This window comes from Trifolium pratense, linkage group LG2, assembly GCF_020283565.1.
Source record: "Trifolium pratense cultivar HEN17-A07 linkage group LG2, ARS_RC_1.1, whole genome shotgun sequence".
Taxonomy (NCBI): domain Eukaryota; kingdom Viridiplantae; phylum Streptophyta; class Magnoliopsida; order Fabales; family Fabaceae; genus Trifolium; species Trifolium pratense.
This window is the reverse complement of record NC_060060.1, coordinates 24479432-24488088: the sequence shown is the minus strand read 5'-3', so window position 1 is coordinate 24488088 and position 8657 is coordinate 24479432. Positions and strand designations below refer to the sequence as shown.

At 32.8% G+C, this 8657-nt stretch overlaps 1 long non-coding RNA gene across 16 annotated transcripts; it reads left to right on the top strand.

Annotated features, from left to right (window-relative positions):
- The first annotated feature begins 308 nt into the window (after positions 1-308).
- LOC123905085 lies at positions 309-4538 on the top strand. 16 transcript variants are annotated; one of them, XR_006808334.1, is made up of 8 exons: positions 309-515; positions 811-1141; positions 1624-1725; positions 2077-2495; positions 2658-2765; positions 2862-2926; positions 3889-3957; positions 4056-4538. It is a non-coding gene; the product is annotated as an uncharacterized LOC123905085 (long non-coding RNA). The 16 variants fall into 16 exon arrangements; XR_006808331.1 differs by adding an exon at positions 3025-3045 and having other exon boundaries at positions 3889-4538; XR_006808332.1 differs by having other exon boundaries at positions 3889-4538.
- Positions 4539-8657: the final 4119 nt, after the last annotated feature.

Sequence of the window (8657 nt, the reverse complement as noted above, 5' to 3'; positions counted from 1 at the left end):
AGGGTCAAAACTTAAAAAACAACCGGTCGCTAAATCGGTCGCTAAGTAATGATAGAGACTGAATTAGAGACCGATAATTAGCGACCAATATATCGGTCGCTATTAGAGACCGAATTTGAGACCAAAATTTTGACGTCAAAATCAAAATATATTCGGTCGCTAAATCGGTCGCTACGTGATTATGGAGACTGATTATTAGCGTCCAGAATATCCGTCACAAATGTTTTTTTTTAAACATCACCACCAAAAAAAAAGAAGTTAATCTAAATATCTAAATATTATTACTATTTTTTTTTGCAGCAAAAGCATTACTAAAATAAAAAGTGTTTTCTCCTTCCCAAATTATTTTTTTGTTAGACACAATCCACTCCTCTTCTTCTCACCACAACCCACCTCTCCATCGCCAAAGAAAATCTCATGGTCTTCTTCTGGTGCGATTTCCATTTAAGAATCCACATCGTCAACGTTAGACCACATAGCGAAGGAGCTATGTACTACTCGAAATCCAAATCCAGGTTTTCTTTCTTCTTCTGTTTTGTTTCTCTAATCTCGGTTATACGATTCATCTTCACTTATGCTTGTTAATGGCGTTTAGATTCCACGAAACTAATCAAAATATTGTTCGGTATGCGATTCTTCTCGGATTCTAGCTTTTGATCTTAACGAAATTGGGGAAAATTAGGGTTTAAGAAATCGATGTCGATTCCTCGATAGTTTGGTAAATTTTGATGTGTTTTCCTCTTAGAACATTGTCTCTGAGCTGATTGAATTGTACGGAACATGAAATTTTAGAGTTAAAAAAACTTGCAGGAATCAAGAGTTGGAGTTTTTCAATGAGTATGGGATGGGGAAGCCAACAGATACAAGATTATTGGAAAGGGTAGTTATGGAGCTGTTTGTGCGGCAATTGACACACACTGTCACACACTGGGGAAAAAGGTCGCAATAAAGAAGATTCAGGATGCTTTTGAGCATAATTTTGCAGGTTACAAATGATAATGCAAGGAAGTACTTTTTGAGAATGCGAAAGAAACCTCCTGTGCCATTTGAATGAAAATTCCCAAATGCTAATCCATTGGCACTTCGCCTTTTGCAAAGGCTTTTAACCTTTGATCCAAAGGATCCACAGACTGTTGAACAGGTATATTATATGTTTATCTATATTGTCATGTGGTACCCCAATACCCTATCTATGTAGTATTTAGCACTCCCTCTAGACTCGTATAAACGAAAAACAACCAATTGCTCATTACCCTTTGGCTTAATTTAATTTTGTTGATGTAATAAAAAAAATATAATTGTATTCCTCAAACAACCCTTTCTCTTCAGTTACTTTTCTATGTGAACTTCTCTCATGACAATATTAATTAATTAAATGGTTTTTTCAAAATGATAATATTAAATGTGGTAAAGTGAATTATATATTTTTTTTTTAATTTTATATTTGAATCTACCAAATATGACTTTTTTCTAGTTGCATAGGTCAAAATATACACTTCTATTGATTGCATTCTATGATTCTATCCATGTTTCCATTTTTTGCTGATGTTATTATCAATACATGTATGTATAATGAATGTTTATATGCAATGCATATTATTTATGTATTTATGCTCCTAGCAGTGCAATTGACCAATTAAGAAAGCAATTTGCTCATCTTGAGGAAAATGATGGTAAAAGTGGACCGGTGCTTCCGACTGAAAGAAAGCATGTCTCACTTCCCCGGTAAGATCAACCAAAACCAAACACGGAGGTCTTTCCCTTTGCTGTATTTAACATGCTGGTTATTGATGTTTCAATTACAGGTTTTATGTCAGAATGTTGTAGATAACTATTCCAAGTAGTTATCTTAATAGAGTAAGGCTTGCATAGGCACAAATCCAAATAATATTTTATTTTGGCACACACTAATCCAAAAATTTAAAACAAAAATAATATAATCACATCAATCAACATCATTTTATTTCTTTTCTCTTTAATTTTTGTTTAATTGTGTGAGTGTGCCTAAAACCTCTTATTTATATTTGTGCCTATAACAAAATTTTCCATCTAAATATAATCATTCCTCTTTTGTAGGTCCACTGTTCACTCTAGTTCAATTCTTCCAAGTTACCAGTCATCCCTTGATTCTAAAAGGAATGTCATATATTAGAGAACAACTTTTTTTTTAGGACAACGGAATGATCATTAAATTTTGATTTATTTAATTGATCTGAGAAACCTTGGTATCACAAAAGAGTGCTCACAACTTTTATGCATTTCAAGAGTTAATAATTTGGAAAGTTCATCATTCTGTTATTGCTTTTATAGCTTCTTTTGGAGGTGTTTGTATTTAATTCATTTTCTTATTTTGCAATGCTGGTTTTGACTATGATATTGTATCTTTGAATCTTGAAGCATCCTTCAAGAACAATATAGGTTCAGCCTTCGATGACTGAAGTTGAGACAGACTCAAGCCTTCAAAATATTCAAAGCATAAATTCAGTGCCTGTAAGGTATTTCACTTTTTCATTTTGACAGTGTTGATACTTATTATCCACTCTTGCTACTAGGGTGTTAGTTGGACTTTTTGGGGGGATGAATTGGTCATACTTGTTGACATCATGGATTATATTTACTAACCTGTTTCTTCTGTGTTGCGGCTTCACATTGAACAGGTTATTGTGCTAGAACAAGTTTGTTTCTCGCTTATTGTGCTAGAACGATTCATGGTACACAATAGGAGTTGATATTGTTTGTTCTTAGGCAGTTCTCTTGTTATCAAGGTTTGAGCTCTTTGCCCCACTTTCCCTAAAGCATATCTCTTTTTGTACAAGTTGTTTTGACCAACATTGTTATTCATATTTTTCCTTCTTTTGCAGTAATAATGGTTAGTGCAAGATAAACTAGAGGGCCATCTTAAAGTCTCATTCAAAATATTTAGAAAGTAAGCACTTGAAATTCATTCTTTTTCTCTTTTAACTTCAGTACAAATTTGTTTTTGCAATGAAAACTTATGATTTCTCCTCTATTTCTACTGTTCAGACCTCAAGACTCCAAGTTGAGGTACATATATTCATTCGTAAAGAACATAAATCCTCAGTGCCCTGCTTTGCATATTTTTAGATATATTTTGTTTGAAATGCAGCATTTACACTGCAATTTAACTATTGCATGGACATCCAACTTAAATTTAAGAGTTTCCTATAAAAACTAAAACATTTTTTCACTAGGTGGAAACTTTATAAATTAATTATTAATGATGCTACCATATCAATTGTTTGGCTTTAGCATATAAACCTGTCATGCCAATATTGTTAGAAACTGTCTGTTGTGAAAAAATAGTAGTGAGGATCAGAATCTAGAGAGTGTTTGGCTTACACATTATAAGATATATTATTATTTTCTGCATTTTGTATTAGCAGTAAACTAGGATTACCTTAATATAATATAATGTCATGTCCTTGATTTATTTCCCCTCAAAAGTTGTCTAGCTGAGACCACTGCTCATTTATAGTTCTAAACTAATGATAAATTGATAATGATAACATGCATTATCCTTAATTTTCTTTGCTGAAATATAACTACTGCAATGGTAGAAGTCCTGCAATCAAACGCAATATAGCTTTGCGGTATTAGGTATGTCCTGTCATTTTTCTAGTATCCACAAACAAAAATCTGGTTTGTTGAGTTTTGGTGAGTTGTTGGTGGGACTGGTATTAGGTATGTTCTGTCATTCACATCACATGGAACCCTGTTTCGGTGAGCACACTGCTAAAGGTTTTGATGAATGATCCTCTAGTTACCTATTTGTAGTTAGTGATCTGATGGTTCCTTATAGTTACATTTTGCAAATCTCAATATTGTTATCATCTTTGAAGCCGATTTACCTTGTTGGTGATTCTTTAGGTGGATGCCTTGCACTCGTTGCTGCTCGTAATCCAACGGTTGATCTAGTACTTATTTTAGTCAATCCTGGTGAGTCTATCAAAATTTGTTCACATATTTATATCCATATTGTAGTATATTAAAACTTTGATTAAGCACGTTATTATATTAATTAACTAAAAATGCAGGTAAAAGTGTGACAAAACAAGGGTTGGTAATGACTTTTGTACAACCTGTAGTTCACATATATGCAGGGATTTTTATAAATTGGGTTGAAAGACTATGATTATGAGGTTCTGTTGACATATTCCATCATTCCATGCCTAATTAATTTCTTAGCACTGCTTTGGATTTTGTGTAGGGCTTATTTCTTCAGATTAAATTTGTTTGTAGGGATTTTATTAATGCATATAGATGTTTTTATTTGATAAATTTCTTCCAATTTGCAGATTTTACAAGTTGAACAAAGGAATGCTCTTTGATATAATTTGACCTGCTCAAAATTCTTCTTGTAATGGAAATTGACACAAGATAGAGGAACCGTGATATTAGGTGTTATATCTTAGTATTTTAGAGGCATCTTGGTTGTATGTTGTAGTTAGTTTTTGTATTGTTATATCTTAGTATTCACAGATGATACGTAATGATAATTTAATCTTGGTTATGTTCTAGATTGATTACTTATTTTTTCATAAGTATTTTGTAATACTTAAATATAAATATAATTCATAATGTTGTGTGCATGTTTAATTGTTTGGCGTGTATGAAATAGTTTGAGATATTAAAATAGATTAAAAAATTGCTTTCTTAGGATTGTAAATTAATAACAATTTAAAAAAAAGATTAGAGACTGAAATAGAGACTGAATTTTCCATCTAGCGTCGTCCAATCAGTCGCAAAATTTGTCGCAAGAACAGAGAAATTATTTTCAAATCGGTCACAAAATCAGTCGCAATATTCAGTCACAAAATCAGTCGCTATAGCGTCGTACATTGCGTCGCAAAGAGCGTTGCAAACTCAGTCTCTAAGTCAGTCTCTGAGGTTGGTCGCTATTTCGGTCTCTAAGAACAGTTGCTAAGTTGGTCGCTACCAAATCGGTCGCTGGGTTGGTCACAATGGAGTAGCGACCAGGGTCGTTGATGCTGATTTTATTTGGTCGCAAAATCGGTCGCTATCGGATTTAGAGACCAATTTTGACGAAAATCAGTCTCTAAATCGGTCGCTAAAGGCGAGTTTTCTAGTAGTGCGATCATAGAAATAGCAGGGGCTACCAAGGATTTATTTTCTTAACCATTTATAGGAGAAAAGTTTAACCCTATCCACCAAACTCTCGACGGTCAAGGAACCTATGACAAAGATAACATCATTTTGAGAGATCCAAATTGACCACACAACATGTCAAACTAGAGTCAGACCTAACTTAAACCTCCGTCTAACCTCCACCTCAAGAAACGCTTAAATAACCCAACAATGCCTTCCTTTACCACCGAGAAATACAATAAATAATACACACGAGATATCAAACAGATTGATTGGTACTATGAATATATGGTTTCATCACAAATATCTCAAAAAAGAATATTGAATCAATGTGAGCCAAGAAAAGCATTTTGGCTTATGATGATGATATATACTCCCTCCGTCCCAAAATATAAGGAAAAATTGATCAACTAAAATTGATATATTTAGTTCAAATTCTTAGATTGGTGATGTTAACCGTTAATTCTAGGGCGATGGTGGAGATGTGCATAAGAGGATGAAGTTTGTATTCTGATGGGTGTCTTAGGGCATCTTTTTGGGTCGGGTTGATGGTCTCTCGACTGTGGAGTGTGTACTAGGTGGTGTCTGTTTTTAGTTTTTTTATTGGTGTTCCGTATATATACGGCGCCTTTGTTTTGTAGTTCCGTTTATGTCGGTCTCTGTTCGTCTTGTATAAAGACCGGTTATTATTAATAATATTTTGCCGTTCAAAAAGAAAAGGATGGAGTTTTGGAGAAGGGGCTGGAATGAGAGGAGACATCTATTCGTATGGGAAGAAGAATGGTTGCATGGTTCTTGTTAAAGACGCTTGTGTGACTCTTACCAAAGGGTAGGATAATTAATGTTGGTGTGTAAATTCTTGATCCAATTTAGCTTGGGTCCAGGATAAAGTAGTCCCACTCAATTTTTCTCTTTTTACTTGACAACTTTTGACAATCCGACTGCTTGATCTAATTGTTATATTTTTCAATGAAGGAGAATTTTGAGAGATTTATCTCAGCTATGTCTTTTTGGATGTTCTTTTTCTCATAACGTGTGATTTGATCTGCTTCAATGGTTAGGTGTGAATTGTGCTCTTCCTAACAATGTTTTTCTCTCATCAAGATCATTTTAATGGATTAAAAAGTTCGGTTTGGATGATTTGGAAAACTCATAATTCTTTTTATCTCTTTATATGCGTTTTGCAAATGTACTAAAAGCTTACATGTGTTCATTAGTAATGAAATTTCTATAGCCTAAGGAAGAGGGGACCAACATGCATTGTCTAAGTATTAATGTTTGAGTGCAAAATGTCTCTAGTCTTTGTTTTGTGTGCATATATAGTGTGTCTCCTTTTATCTCATATTCTTTCATTTTCCCACTTGCATGTATGTCTACCAAAATGCATAGTCAATGTCACCTATTTATTCATCTATTTTTATGGAGTATTATATACTTATTTTTTAAGGTTTATTCTTATTTTTGACTAAAAAAAAATATTCATTCAAATTGAAACATACATAGATCATTACAAATTTAAAATTGCAAAAAATTGAAAAATGTGAATCTACAACAATCTTGCAGCACCTAGGTTAATAGCATACAACGACATCATAAAAGTGCCTACAAATATGACAAAATAAACGTAACCGGAATATTCATATATACTCTCGGATCTGCAATGTTGATGTCCAAATCTTCATCAGACCAGTAATGAGTTGAGGTGAATATATCAATTTGAATTAACGAAACACGCTATCAAAACGAAAAACCAACAAAACGCCGCACAAGACGACAACAAATACAATGCTGCACAAGACGACGACAAATAGAAAATCACGAGAGAAAAAAATTAAATAGATGTGAAAATCACTTTTTTAAATAAATAGAAAGGAAAAACAATTTATTCTTATTATTTCATGTTGCTTTGGACTTTGGTATCTTTTCCTTCTGTACATAGCCCATAGGCTCTTTTTAGCTTTAATTGGTATCTCCCTTTTTATATATAATAATTCAAACCTAGCTGATTGAATTGAACAGGATAGATTTAGGTTATCAAGTTAGTAGGTACTTCCACCGTCTTATATTTGATAATAATATGTTTAACATTTAACTCATAATTATAAGTAAAAAGCTATTTTTTAGGTTATTAAAAAAGTAATGTATAATGAACCTAAAAAGTGATTTTTGCTTATAATTGTGTCAAGAGGAAATACATAGTTTAAGAAAAAAATATAATAATTAAAAAAAAAAAGAAAATATGGCTTTTACTTAATTGCTTATAAAAAGTTTGATGATTTATTTGAATGTCGTAAAAGTAGTAATGATTAGATAGTATCATTGTAAAATACATAATGAAAAGTTGAGCAGGTCAAGTATTTTAAGACAAAAGTTTATTCTAGAGGTTAATTGGGTAATTTTTATACGGAATAAAAAGTTGATTAACTCTTAAAACTCTCTTTACCGATTGATTGGGTAGCTCAATTGATTTGAGCTTAGAGTTAAATGAGTTAGAAGTCATGAGTTTAAAGCCGAACAAAGAAAAAAAAAATACTAAATAAAACAATTAATTACTTATCCTCAGAGGAGTCGTTGACTCATAGATATCCATAATCGTGTTGGCGATTGGACACACTGCCATTTTTAGAGCTTCAAGTCGTATGAACTCGCATCTAGTTCTTGCTCATGTTCATCCATATATGCATCATTATTTTTTATGCAATTTGATTTCGAGTCTGTATGCATGACTAGAGGTGGGAACAGGCCAGGCCGGCCTACATGGCCTTAAGGCCTAGCCTACATAGGCTCAGGCCAGGCCAGCCTATTTCTTTAAATAGAGCAGGCCAATGCTTTTTTATAAGCCTATTTAGCTAAAAAGGCCAGGCCGCAGGCCATTAAAAAAGCCTTTGAGGCCTACTAGGCCGGCCTATTTAAGTTAACATGAATAATATTTTTATTACGATTATTATTTATATATTAAAATTTATACTTTGATTAAATTATAAATCTATTAACTTTTTAAGTAATTTAAGTTTATTAATCTACATTAGTTTTTAACATATATAAATGTATTATTATAAACTAGAATTGAAATATGATGACATATATAGTCAAATTCTCTAAAATATCAAATGGAACATTATTTTATTAGTTCATAAGTATATTTCAAAATAAATATAATTATTTATTTAAATATGTTAATATGAAATAGGCTTTTAAACAGGCTAACAGGCCACATCAGACTTTCAAAAGGTCAGGCTCAGGCCTAGAATTTAAGCCTATGATAGGCCACAGGCCAGGCTCAGACCTTCGATTTTTTGACAGGACAGGCTCAGGCTTGGCAAAGCCTAGCTCGACCTAACCTATTTCCACCTCTAGACCACTGGATTGTACTGGTGGTGTGTGTATGTTTGCTGGTTGTTTTGGTACCCTTTTGGGTTGGCTTATAAAATTCTTTGGTTGGTTTAATTTCTTCCCTCTATTTTTTTTTACCGGAGCAGACTTTATGACTTTATACTCCCCAATATATTTAATTTTTTTGTCTTTTCTTT